The sequence below is a fragment of the Anser anser genome, assembly GCF_964211835.1.
Source record: "Anser anser genome assembly, contig: HAP1_SCAFFOLD_124, whole genome shotgun sequence".
Lineage (NCBI taxonomy): Eukaryota > Metazoa > Chordata > Aves > Anseriformes > Anatidae > Anser > Anser anser.
Window position 1 is genome coordinate 277,981 of NW_028154057.1, and position 13,531 is coordinate 291,511.

Genomic DNA, 13,531 nt, shown 5'->3' on the forward strand with positions numbered 1-13,531 from the left:
CAAGTCTTCAAGAAGAGCACTGGGGAGATGCAATTTTATTAGGCAGACGCTATCACAGAGTTTACTCTGGCCTGCTGTTATACACATATTATAAAGCCTCGAGAGTAAACAGAACAGTTTCATTCCGCAGTAGGTGGCCGAAGAATAAAGAAACATATTTCTAAGAAATTAGTAAATGCAAATGATACTGAGGATAAAAACTTCAATAATGATAAACAAGGAGCAGGCCTGCAAGGGAAGTCATTTGTGTAGATCATTTAAATTTATCACTAATCAGAAATATCCATGCAATCACTTTCCTAACAGCACCCTTAAGCTCCTTGTTTCTCATGCTGTAGATGAGGGGGTTCAATGCCGGTGGCACAACTGAGTACAGAACTGCCACCACCAGGTCCAGAGATGGTGAGATGGAGGGGGACTTCAGGTAGGCAAATATGGTCATGCTGAGAAACAGGGAGGCCACGGCCAGGTGAGGGAGACACATGGAAAAGGCTTTGAGCTGTCCCTGCTCAGAGGGCATCCTCAGTACAGCCCTGAAAATCTGCACATAGGACAGCACGATGAAAACGAAACAGCCAGACGCTAAACAGAATCCAACCATAATTATCCAAACTTCCCTGAGGTAGGAGTTTGAGCAGGAGAGCTTGAGGATCTTTGGAACTTCACAGAAGAACTGGTCCACAGCATTGCCTTGGCAAAGTGTCAGAGAAAATGCATTAGCACTGTGCAGCACAGCATGGAGAAAGCCACTGCCCCAGGCAGCTGCTGCCATCTGGGCACAAGCTCTGCTGCCCAGAAGGCTCCCGTAGTGCAGGGGCTTGCAGATGGCAACGTAGCGGTCGTAGGACATGACAGTGAGAAGATAACACTCTGCTGAAAACAAAAAGAAAAAGAAAAAGACCTGGGCAGCACATCCTGTGTAGGAAATGGCCCTGGTGTCCCAGAGGGAATTGACCACGGCTTTGGGGAGAGTGGTGGAGATGCAGCCCAGGTCGAGGAGGGCGAGGTCGAGGAGGAAGAAGTACATGGGGGTGTGGAGGCGGTGGTCGCAGGCTGCGGCGGTGAGGATGAGGCCGTTGCCCAGGAGGGCAGCCAGGTAGATGGCCAGGAAGAGCGCGAAGTGCAGGAGCTGCAGCTCCCGCGTGTCTGCGAATGGCAGGAGGAGGAACTCGCTGATGGAGCTGCTGTTGGACATCTGATGCCTGTTGGGTATGGAGATCTGTACATGTAGTAAAAGGCAATGAAAAGTTAGGACAGGTTTCTCTGAGTGAACCCTATGCCATTCCTTGTAGACCTCCCCCTGCCATACTCCAATGCTTTTTGTTTCTCTGCTGGAATCTTTCATTTAGCTCCATGACATGAGCTTCATTTTTAAGGTTCAGTGTGCGATGAGGAGCAGGGGCCTCTGCTGCTGGTCTCGCGAGGGAATCAGTCCTGACCCAGTGCAGGGAGTACACAGGAACATAGCAGGAGGGCAAGGTTTTATTTTCAGATTTTGTCAGATGAAATGAATGCCCAGCCTATCTGGGCAATATGTTTCAGTACCTCGCCTCCCTCTGAGTGAAGAATTTCCTCCTAATCTCTAATCTAAATCTCCCCGCTTTTAGTTTAAAAACATTCCCCTGATCCTGTCATGATTTGATTGATCAAAAAAATAGCTCTCCATATTTTTAGAAGACCCCTTTAAATGCGGAAAAGCTGCAGTGAGGTCACCCTGCTCAGCCCCAGCTCTCTCAGCCTTTCTTCGAAGGAGAGGTGCTCCAGCATGCTGATCATCTTCATGTCAGCATGTTAACATCTGCATTCCGCTGCTACATAATGTAGTTGGCAGAAAGGAGTTTTAGGGGCAATGTTTTATACACATTCTCTTCCCCCTCTTCATGCCCACACAGTGTTCTCTGAAGTCAGAAATCCTGAGCATTTCTGCTGCACTCACAGGGAATGGTTGTGAGACCTGAGAGGCAAAGGGATTCCCTGTGGCTCAGAGCAGAGTGAGGGAGCTGGCTGGACTTGTCCCCAGCTGCCTGAGCTTTTGTAGATGGAGGGCAATCACATTTATGTTACCCTGAAAAGAAGCCAGATGCTGCTGAGACCAGATGAATCCACTGCCAATCTGTCAATGCCCAGCCTTTCTCAAGGGACCTGAACAAGGTCTCAGCACCACACCTCTAGTCAAGGACTAGAGGGGACCCCAGGGTCCCGAGGGGGCCTCGGTACTCCGTATCCGAGTACATTCTGGAAGAGCTGAAGCGGAGTAAGGTGGGCTGGTGTCCTGGGCCCTGCAGAGCAATCCCTGCTCGAGCACCATGGCAGTGCTCTGAGACTGCCCGGGGTGCCCGGAGCAGCTTCTTGGCCAGCTGGGAGAGAAACCAAGGCCAGATGTGCTCTGCCTCTCAGGTGTTTGGCACACCCTAGGGCTTCACTCTTCCCTGCGGCCTGAGTGGGGAGGGCGAGCAGAGAGATGGGGGAATATCCTGGCTCCGTGCCTAGGACAGTTGCTGGCAGTCAGTCCCAGGCCTAATCCGTGTGCTGGAAACCTCCGGGCGCTTCTCTAGCCAAGGGATGTTGGCAAATCCTGTGAGGGGGGTGACGAAAGAAACAGAGGATGCGGCTCTTTTGCAAAGCTTTCCAAAGTGCCCCACCTTGCCCCATTGTCCCTGAGGAGCGGGCAGGGCACAGAGCAGTGTCCCCCTGCTCTGACAGTCATCCCTTTTCCCGTCTCTCAAGAACTCCCTCCTCGGCCTTTCTGTCTTTTCTGTGTGCAGGGCGTTTGGGTTGCGGGACTCGGGACCTTTGGTGTTGTCCGAGAGCAGTTCCATGGCAAAGAAGAGCTGCTCTTGATTCGAAGACCTTTCTTCCAGCTGGACATCGATGAGTTGTGGCTGGAGGAGATCTACTGTCCCACTGAGATCCTCCCTGGTGAGAAGGCAGCAGCCCCCCTCTTCCTGCCCCATGTCCGCAACGGTTTGTTCTCCCTGCTCTTTGGAAAGGCCTGGGAGAAGTAGAGGATTGTCTCCGACGGTCAGGGTACAGCTTGAGTTCCCCCAAAAGAAACTGTGCCCCAGGAGCAGTTCGTCTGAGCGACCCTTTCTCTGGGAACTTGTTCTGAATGTTGCAAGCAACTTGGGCTTGCTGTGGCAGTGAGGATGTTGCTTCTCCTTGCAGATGGTGTCAAGATCGAGCCGCTGAACTGCGTGCAGCTATCGCGAGCCACCTCCTTCCCACTGCACGTGGTGAAGAACTGTGTGCAAGAGACCATCCTCTTGTACTGCTTCCTCCTGAGGAGCAAGGAGCACGTCCCCTTTGCCTTCAGGGACATTGGTGTTCTGACGTGCGAAGATGGTTTCCCGTGCATGAAGTTTTATCTGGACTGTGTCAAACGTCTGGAGAGCACTGCGGGCCTTGTTGCACTGCTCCACAGTGTAAGTTGGTGAGGTTTTGAGGGCTACTTCAATTTCTTTGGGAATCCTAGTGAAGGGTGAGGAATCCGACCGCTGTTGGCCAGCCCGGACATGGCAGGCCAGTCAAATGCCCTTCCCCTCGCTTGCCCCCTTAGCTGCTTTCTCCGTTAACAAAGAGAGTTTCTTCTGAGCATCTGGGCGCTTGCCCCTGCAAAAAGCCTGGCAGTGTTACTGTACAGCCTCCATATTCTGCCATGCAGCTCCTCCAGAGCAGAACAAAGGTTCATGGAAGAGGCTTTGGAGGAGGGCTTTGGAGAGAAGGCTTTCTTTTGGCTTGGGAGACAGGTTTGCTTCCTGTCAATGAGAGCCGTGAGAAAACCGCCTCAGAAACCCTCCAGCAGGTCTGTGTCTCTTTGCAGAGAATGTGGCCGGCACATCTGACCGCCTTCAGTGGCGAGACCACCGCTCGTGGGATCCAGATGTTCCCAAGGTGAGTGCATTTCCTCCGCAGCCCTTGGCTGACCCAGCGGGAGGCTTCCTGGGAAAGTTTCTTTCAGGCATTTTTTTCAAACGCTATCCCAAACGTTGTGGCAGGCACAAGAGAGTGCTGAGGTAGGGAGATGGCATGACTGCCCTCCTTACCTGACGGCTTTCTCTGATGCTACTGGCTCCGCAGCGATAACCTGTTTTCCACCCATGAGCGCACCGTGTTTCAGGGCCACAGAGGAGAAGCTGAAGTAAAGCCCGGGTGGGCCATAATGGTGTCTCTCGGCTCCTGTCCTTGCGCAAGACACTGCTCCTCTCCTTCTTCCACCAAAAAGGGCCTGGATGCGGGCATCCCGAGCCTTCCTGAAGGCAGGTGGTGCCACAGCTTCGCGTTTGGCTCTCTCTGTCTCTGCTGAAGTGAACACAGCCAGTCCAATACGCCCGCTCGTTGTGGAACTGCCGTCTGCTGCAGAGGCTGACGCAGCTTGCGAGCTTGGACTGGAGACTGAATTCCCCTGGGCTCATGCAGCCTCCTCCTGGTGTCTGTTTGCAGTGTGCTCCCCCCGTGTCCGGGCAGCTCCCCCGGGACGAAGAAGGCAGACAGGCAGGAAACAGCTCCTCGAGCCAAGTCCACCACTGTTATAAATGACTGAGTCCCAAATAGGATTACAATCAAAGTTTACAATTTATTAAACGAATAGAGGCGAGCAAACAGCGCTGGGTGCGCCGGGAGTCTCTGCTCCACCAGGACGCACACCTGTTACGTAAGGCGGCTGGTTTTTATGCTCCTAGGCTAGTACATATTCATTACTACTTCTAGAAGAGGCAGGGTTATTATAATTGGTTTCCCGAATCCAAAGTCCTCCCAGGTGCGCCTGCTTATCAGTCTCTGTTAGTCTCTTGGGGGCCGCTCAGACGGGGGAGGCTCATATTCTTCCTCCTTATCTAGTGGTCTCTTGGCCGGCTGTCAGAAGTTACTGCACGTCCGTGCAGAGTCAGCAGGTTTTCTCTGAAGAAATCCCTTTGTTCTCTTATCACCTAAACCCAGGCCTCAATGTTAACCCTTCAAATCCCTTAGTGGCACGAATTGCTGGACCATTCCTTACAACCACCACTGCGCTCCCTGCTCCTGAAGCCTCCAGGAGAGCGCTGCAGGTACCTGCTCTGCCTTGCTGCAATGACCGTGCTGTTTGGGCCTGTGCAAAAGCCTCTTTGTGTGGAGCGATCCCGAGCAGGTCCCTTGGGATGCGTTCATTTCCACGTTTGTTACCTCCTTCATCTCTTCCTCAGGAGACAGAAGGTGGCGTCCCGCACACCTTCCCTGCCTCTTACTGCCTCCCGTGTTGCCATGAGCCACTTCATTTTGACCAGGGGCCATGGAAAAGGAACAAGGCCTTTCTGGGTCATTGATGGCAGAGGGCTTTGGTCACCGCGGGCTGTTCAGCTGTGTTTGTCACGAGTTGAGGAGCCTGGCCTAGCTTCAGGGCCCCTCATCCTGGAGGGTCGAAGCACTGCTGACAGACCGGCTGAGGCGAGGGGGCAGGAGTGCGGGTTAGGCCTGAGGGACAGCTGAGACCAATCCTGTCTGCTGTTGTGTTTTTGTTTTGTTTTTTTTTCCTCCAGGAGGTCTGGAACCTGTCTTCACAGTGGGACCAAACAGACAGCTCATGGCCCACGTACCGAAAGCTACAAGAGCAAGCCCGGGCAGAAATGGCTGCATGGGAAGCCTGGTCTGAGGGGGAGGACCAACAGATACCCCAGCTACTGGCAGTGATCAACAGCGCTGAGAACAGCAGCGATCCTCTCCGCCAGGGCTCCGAGGGCGGCAGGTCCCAGGGTGGTGGGAGCAGGACGGGCACCAGGCCGCAGGGCAGGGCTTTGCCTGCTCCTCCCTGTGAGGGAGAGGTTGTCAGCAGAAAGGGAGGGATAAAAGCAGCAGCCAGACGTGGGCTGGCAGCGCCGAGTCGCCTGGTTCCCAGGTCCTGTTGCAGGGCCCTTTCAAGAGGTCCTCTGGGAAACAGCACCTGTGTGTCCAGTCCTGTTTGATGAGAGCGTCTTCTCCTTGCAGCGATTCAACAGCCAACATGCTTGGACTCCCCGTCCTCCAGCCCAGCCCAGGAGCAAGGAGGTCAGGAAGAGGTGGAGGAAGGCTGAGAACCCTGCCCCAGCAGAGGAGTTGGGAGCAGCAGCCAAGCTGGAGAGACTCCAGCCTGAGTAAGTGTGTGCCGGCTCCGTTCCCGTCCTGGGGCACTCGAGTAGCTCTTGAGTGATGTCAGGACATGTCCAGGAGCCCGGTCCCTGAGTCCTGGGCTTGCCTCTGACACCCTTTGATTCCTCCTAAAGCGGGCATGACCTTGGTTACCGCCAAGGCCTAAAACTCATCACAGGTTGGAAGGGTGGGTGCACGTGGCACCGCATGGGTGCAGGGTCTGGATGAGGGGAGAGGCAGAAGGGGTGTCTGACAGAGGCTGAGGGATCCCTTTCTGCTGTGGAGGCACTCCCACCTTCCTGCCCTCTGCCCACCTCCCTGCCCTCTGCCCAGCCCAGCCCAGCTTCTCATGCTGGGCTGGCCCCAGGGCAGTGTCCGGAGCAGGCTGCTGCAGGGCTCTGGGCACTGCCACCACAGCCCCAGTCCCTCTGAAGGGCACGGCAGCTCCTGGGGGCACAGAGGGCTCAGCCCCACAGATGGGACATCCGAGGCACAAGCCAGCCCCTGGGAGGCCTGCAGCCCCTCCGTGCCATCCCTGGGGGTCTTCAGGCAGCTCCTCCTGCCCCAGGGCCAGGGCAGCCGGGCCTGAGCTGCTGCAGCCGGAAAGGATTTGCTGGTCCCATTCCTTCCTCATCAGCTGAGATCAGGTCTCAGACAAAGAAGAGGCTGTAGCTGCATTTAGTTTGCTTAAATATGCTGAGAGCCTGGGGATAGCTGCTGCCGAGAGGCAAAACCCCTCTCTCAGCAGAAGGGATGAGGAACAAAGCCTTCATCCTGTTAGCCTGATCTCACAGTGATACCCAGGCACAAAGCTGCCAGGCTGGCACCATGACTGTGGCAGGGTGCCGCCCCGGCCAGCAACAAGCAGCATTTCAGGAGCATCCAGCCCTATTGCTTCTTGTGCAAGTGACTGGCCGCCTTCCCGAGCCTGTCGGGCTTCTCGTGCATTCGACACCGCAAAGAAAAGGGAAGACAAGGCGGTGAGGCACAGGGAGCGAGCAAAGGCAGGGGCGGGCAGGGGCGGGCAGGGGCGCCCCGGGCACACGGGCCGGGTCCCCCCCTCAGGCCCCGAGACGCCCCCAGCCCGCCCACGACCCCTAAGATGGCGGCGCCCGCCCTGCCTGGTCAGGCGGTCGCACGGTTGCCATGGCAGCGAGCCCCAGGCAGCCGGCAGGGGGTGGGGCTCCCTTTGCCTGGCGGCTCTGGCAGCCAATCGGCGCCCGGCAACCGGTGCTGCTTCTTTCCTCTGCTCTCACTTCCGCGCTCTCCTCCTGGGCCTTGTGTTGGGTTGGGCCCGATTGCTCCTGGAGCTTGGGCACAGTGCTGCTGGGTGGCAGTCCTGTGACTGCAGGCGGGGACGAGCAAGGGATAAGTCTTTGCCACAGCATTTGCATCACGTGAAGGGAAGCTGCTCGGGATAGCACCTGAGGGCTTGGGTCTTCTTGCGCAGTTGCTGTCAAACACACTCACCAGAAAACAGACTCTAAATAGGGACCTTGTTTTGCTTGTTTCTACACGGGCTCAGGGTGATAAGGGACGTTTTTAGCCTAGAGCAGAGGAGGGTCTGAAGGGATCTCACCAATGCCTATAAATACGAGAAGAAGGTGGTTTTTTTCGTATTTGTTTTTCCCCTTATATTTGTTGGTTTATTTCTTTGTCTTCTTTCTTATGAAGTTGTTACCCATCTGAACCCCCGAGTTCTCACACTTTTACCTTTTTCAATTCTCTCATTCATCCTGCTGTGAGGGGAGAGGGGAAAAAATGGCTGTGCGGTGCTTAGGTGCCTGGCAGGTTATACAGCATCAGTCCCTGTGTGTCTTCCCTTCCTCGTGCATGCTGTCTCCCACTGAATCCCACAGGAGCTGCAGAGTCATCTTTTGCCTGTGGACATCTTAATTCGGTACTGTCCCTGTGGGTGACTCCAGCTTGACTGATCTCTCCCTTTGTGAGGCTCCAGTCACTGCCTACCCTGGGCAAATGCTGTTCCCAGTTGAACCGGTTTGTGTGTGCTCAGCTGTATCCGTGTGTGCACGTTTGTGTGTGTGTACAAGACGGTGTGTTTATGTACACACATGGGCGTATTTGCTTGCTAGCGCAAGAGTGTTGGGTATTCTGGGGCAATTTCTCCTGGTTGCTGATGCAACAAGAAGCTGGGCTGGATCTTAGGGCTGAGGGACCTTTCTTGATGGCCTGAGGGGATGGTATATGGAGCATCAGGATGTTCTCAGTAGGCTCTCTTTTCCCATGGGGCTTGCAGAGGCTTCCAGCCATGCAGAGATCCAAGGATGTTGCAAGGATCCAAGGGCTTGCTCTTTCTGTGATCACAGCTTCACTCCAGTCCTTCAGGTGTACGTGAGCTGAGAAGCCTCGTCCGGTGGTGACTTTTGAGGTAAGGGCCAACAGATAGCTTGGGGGAAACTGTCTCAAGGATGCGTGCTGGCCCTAGGAACTGCAGGACAGAAGCAAACAGACACAGCTGCACAGGGTGAGAAGTAGACCCAGCTGGGTTGGGATCACTGCTGCCAAACCCTCTCACTGGGTTCCATGGTTGTGGCAGCTTCAGGCAGCTCCCCGTTAATTTCCTGGAGGATGTCCTCTGCCCTGACAGTTGTGGGACAGTCACGGCTGTGTACCTCAGTGACTGTTCACCATTTCTGCTGTCATCAGACACCAACAGCTTACTCCTAAATCCTACCCTCGGTCTCTCACAGCTCACAAAATGAGCTTTTTCTTTGCCTTATCCGTGGAGCAACAGGCTTTTCGGGGAGCAGCTGCTCAGCCCTGGTCTTGGCACCAGCTTTGAAAGAAGAACCAAGTCTTCAAGAAGAGCACTGGGGAGATGCAATTTTATTAGGCAGACGCTATCACAGAGTTTACTCTGGCCTGCTGTTATACACATATTATAAAGCCTCGAGAGTAAACAGAACAGTTTCATTCCGCAGTAGGTGGCCGAAGAATAAAGAAACATATTTCTAAGAAATTAGTAAATGCAAATGATACTGAGGATAAAAACTTCAATAATGATAAACAAGGAGCAGGCCTGCAAGGGAAGTCATTTGTGTAGATCATTTAAATTTATCACTAATCAGAAATATCCATGCAATCACTTTCCTAACAGCACCCTTAAGCTCCTTGTTTCTCATGCTGTAGATGAGGGGGTTCAATGCCGGTGGCACAACTGAGTACAGAACTGCCACCACCAGGTCCAGAGATGGTGAGATGGAGGGGGACTTCAGGTAGGCAAATATGGTCATGCTGAGAAACAGGGAGGCCACGGCCAGGTGAGGGAGGCACGTGGAAAAGGCTTTGAGCTGTCCCTGCTCAGAGGGCATCCTCAGTACAGCCCTGAAAATCTGCACATAGGACAGCACGATGAAAACAAAACACCCAGACGCTAAACAGAATCCAACCAGAATTATCCAAACTTCCCTGAGGTAGGAGTTTGAGCAGGAGAGCTTGAGGATCTTTGGAACTTCACAGAAGAACTGGTCCACAGCATTGCCTTGGCAAAGTGTCAGAGAAAATGCATTAGCAGTGTGCAGCACAGCATGGAGAAAGCCACTGCCCCAGGCAGCTGCTGCCAACTGGGCACAAGCTCTGCTGCCCAGGAGGCTCCCGTAGTGCAGGGGCTTGCAGATGGCAACGTAGCGGTCGTAGGACATGACAGTGAGAAGATAACACTCTGCTGAAAACAAAATGAAAAAGAAAAAGACCTGGGGCAGCACATCCTGTGTAGGAAATGGCCCTGGTGTCCCAGAGGGAATTGACCACGGCTTTGGGGAGAGTGGTGGAGATGCAGCCCAGGTCGAGGAGGGCGAGGTCGAGGAGGAAGAAGTACATGGGGGTGTGGAGGCGGTGGTCGCAGGCTGCGGCGGTGAGGATGAGGCCGTTGCCCAGGAGGGCAGCCAGGTAGATGGCCAGGAAGAGCGCGAAGTGCAGGAGCTGCAGCTCCCGCGTGTCTGCGAATGGCAGGAGGAGGAACTCGCTGATGGAGCTGCTGTTGGACATCTGATGCCTGTTGGGTATGGAGATCTGTACATGTAGTAAAAGGCAATGAAAAGTTAGGACAGGTTTCTCTGAGTGAACCCTATGCCATTCCTTGTAGACCTCCCCCTGCCATACTCCAATGCTTTTTGTTTCTCTGCTGGAATCTTTCATTTAGCTCCATGACATGAGCTTCATTTTTAAGGTTCAGTGTGCGATGAGGAGCAGGGGCCTCTGCTGCTGGTCTCGCGAGGGAATCAGTCCTGACCCAGTGCAGGGAGTACACAGGAACATAGCAGGAGGGCAAGGTTTTATTTTCAGATTTTGTCAGATGAAATGAATGCCCAGCCTATCTGGGCAATATGTTTCAGTACCTCGCCTCCCTCTGAGTGAAGAATTTCCTCCTAATCTCTAATCTAAATCTCCCCGCTTTTAGTTTAAAAACATTCCCCTGATCCTGTCATGATTTGATTGATCAAAAAAATAGCTCTCCATATTTTTAGAAGACCCCTTTAAATGCGGAAAAGCTGCAGTGAGGTCACCCTGCTCAGCCCCAGCTCTCTCAGCCTTTCTTCGAAGGAGAGGTGCTCCAGCATGCTGATCATCTTCATGTCAGCATGTTAACATCTGCATTCCGCTGCTACATAATGTAGTTGGCAGAAAGGAGTTTTAGGGGCAATGTTTTATACACATTCTCTTCCCCCTCTTCATGCCCACACAGTGTTCTCTGAAGTCAGAAATCCTGAGCATTTCTGCTGCACTCACAGGGAATGGTTGTGAGACCTGAGAGGCAAAGGGATTCCCTGTGGCTCAGAGCAGAGTGAGGGAGCTGGCTGGACTTGTCCCCAGCTGCCTGAGCTTTTGTAGATGGAGGGCAATCACATTTATGTTACCCTGAAAAGAAGCCAGATGCTGCTGAGACCAGATGAATCCACTGCCAATCTGTCAATGCCCAGCCTTTCTCAAGGGACCTGAACAAGGTCTCAGCACCACACCTCTAGTCAAGGACTAGAGGGGACCCCAGGGTCCCGAGGGGGCCTCGGTACTCCGTATCCGAGTACATTCTGGAAGAGCTGAAGCGGAGTAAGGTGGGCTGGTGTCCTGGGCCCTGCAGAGCAATCCCTGCTCGAGCACCATGGCAGTGCTCTGAGACTGCCCGGGGTGCCCGGAGCAGCTTCTTGGCCAGCTGGGAGAGAAACCAAGGCCAGATGTGCTCTGCCTCTCAGGTGTTTGGCACACCCTAGGGCTTCACTCTTCCCTGCGGCCTGAGTGGGGAGGGCGAGCAGAGAGATGGGGGAATATCCTGGCTCCGTGCCTAGGACAGTTGCTGGCAGTCAGTCCCAGGCCTAATCCGTGTGCTGGAAACCTCCGGGCGCTTCTCTAGCCAAGGGATGTTGGCAAATCCTGTGAGGGGGGTGACGAAAGAAACAGAGGATGCGGCTCTTTTGCAAAGCTTTCCAAAGTGCCCCACCTTGCCCCATTGTCCCTGAGGAGCGGGCAGGGCACAGAGCAGTGTCCCCCTGCTCTGACAGTCATCCCTTTTCCCGTCTCTCAAGAACTCCCTCCTCGGCCTTTCTGTCTTTTCTGTGTGCAGGGCGTTTGGGTTGCGGGACTCGGGACCTTTGGTGTTGTCCGAGAGCAGTTCCATGGCAAAGAAGAGCTGCTCTTGATTCGAAGACCTTTCTTCCAGCTGGACATCGATGAGTTGTGGCTGGAGGAGATCTACTGTCCCACTGAGATCCTCCCTGGTGAGAAGGCAGCAGCCCCCCTCTTCCTGCCCCATGTCCGCAACGGTTTGTTCTCCCTGCTCTTTGGAAAGGCCTGGGAGAAGTAGAGGATTGTCTCCGACGGTCAGGGTACAGCTTGAGTTCCCCCAAAAGAAACTGTGCCCCAGGAGCAGTTCGTCTGAGCGACCCTTTCTCTGGGAACTTGTTCTGAATGTTGCAAGCAACTTGGGCTTGCTGTGGCAGTGAGGATGTTGCTTCTCCTTGCAGATGGTGTCAAGATCGAGCCGCTGAACTGCGTGCAGCTATCGCGAGCCACCTCCTTCCCACTGCACGTGGTGAAGAACTGTGTGCAAGAGACCATCCTCTTGTACTGCTTCCTCCTGAGGAGCAAGGAGCACGTCCCCTTTGCCTTCAGGGACATTGGTGTTCTGACGTGCGAAGATGGTTTCCCGTGCATGAAGTTTTATCTGGACTGTGTCAAACGTCTGGAGAGCACTGCGGGCCTTGTTGCACTGCTCCACAGTGTAAGTTGGTGAGGTTTTGAGGGCTACTTCAATTTCTTTGGGAATCCTAGTGAAGGGTGAGGAATCCGACCGCTGTTGGCCAGCCCGGACATGGCAGGCCAGTCAAATGCCCTTCCCCTCGCTTGCCCCCTTAGCTGCTTTCTCCGTTAACAAAGAGAGTTTCTTCTGAGCATCTGGGCGCTTGCCCCTGCAAAAAGCCTGGCAGTGTTACTGTACAGCCTCCATATTCTGCCATGCAGCTCCTCCAGAGCAGAACAAAGGTTCATGGAAGAGGCTTTGGAGGAGGGCTTTGGAGAGAAGGCTTTCTTTTGGCTTGGGAGACAGGTTTGCTTCCTGTCAATGAGAGCCGTGAGAAAACCGCCTCAGAAACCCTCCAGCAGGTCTGTGTCTCTTTGCAGAGAATGTGGCCGGCACATCTGACCGCCTTCAGTGGCGAGACCACCGCTCGTGGGATCCAGATGTTCCCAAGGTGAGTGCATTTCCTCCGCAGCCCTTGGCTGACCCAGCGGGAGGCTTCCTGGGAAAGTTTCTTTCAGGCATTTTTTTCAAACGCTATCCCAAACGTTGTGGCAGGCACAAGAGAGTGCTGAGGTAGGGAGATGGCATGACTGCCCTCCTTACCTGACGGCTTTCTCTGATGCTACTGGCTCCGCAGCGATAACCTGTTTTCCACCCATGAGCGCACCGTGTTTCAGGGCCACAGAGGAGAAGCTGAAGTAAAGCCCGGGTGGGCCATAATGGTGTCTCTCGGCTCCTGTCCTTGCGCAAGACACTGCTCCTCTCCTTCTTCCACCAAAAAGGGCCTGGATGCGGGCATCCCGAGCCTTCCTGAAGGCAGGTGGTGCCACAGCTTCGCGTTTGGCTCTCTCTGTCTCTGCTGAAGTGAACACAGCCAGTCCAATACGCCCGCTCGTTGTGGAACTGCCGTCTGCTGCAGAGGCTGACGCAGCTTGCGAGCTTGGACTGGAGACTGAATTCCCCTGGGCTCATGCAGCCTCCTCCTGGTGTCTGTTTGCAGTGTGCTCCCCCCGTGTCCGGGCAGCTCCCCCGGGACGAAGAAGGCAGACAGGCAGGAAACAGCTCCTCGAGCCAAGTCCACCACTGTTATAAATGACTGAGTCCCAAATAGGATTACAATCAAAGTTTACAATTTATTAAACGAATAGAGGCGAGCAAACAGCGCTGGGTGCGCCGGGAGTC

General features: G+C 54.3%; 1 protein-coding gene across 2 annotated transcripts in view; it reads left to right on the forward strand.

Annotated features, from left to right (window-relative positions):
- LOC310890873 (uncharacterized protein) overlaps positions 1–13,531 on the forward strand; it is a 46,651-nt gene that overhangs the window by 8,123 nt on the left and 24,997 nt on the right. Inside the window, exon 2 of one of the 2 annotated variants that reach the window (XR_014577341.1) lies at positions 3,166–5,002. The exons of the other annotated variant lie outside the window; for it this stretch is intronic. The gene's annotated coding sequence lies outside the window, so the exon portion shown is untranslated. Of the gene's footprint in view, positions 1–3,165; positions 5,003–13,531 lie in introns of those variants that run through there. 2 annotated transcript variants of the gene reach the window in all.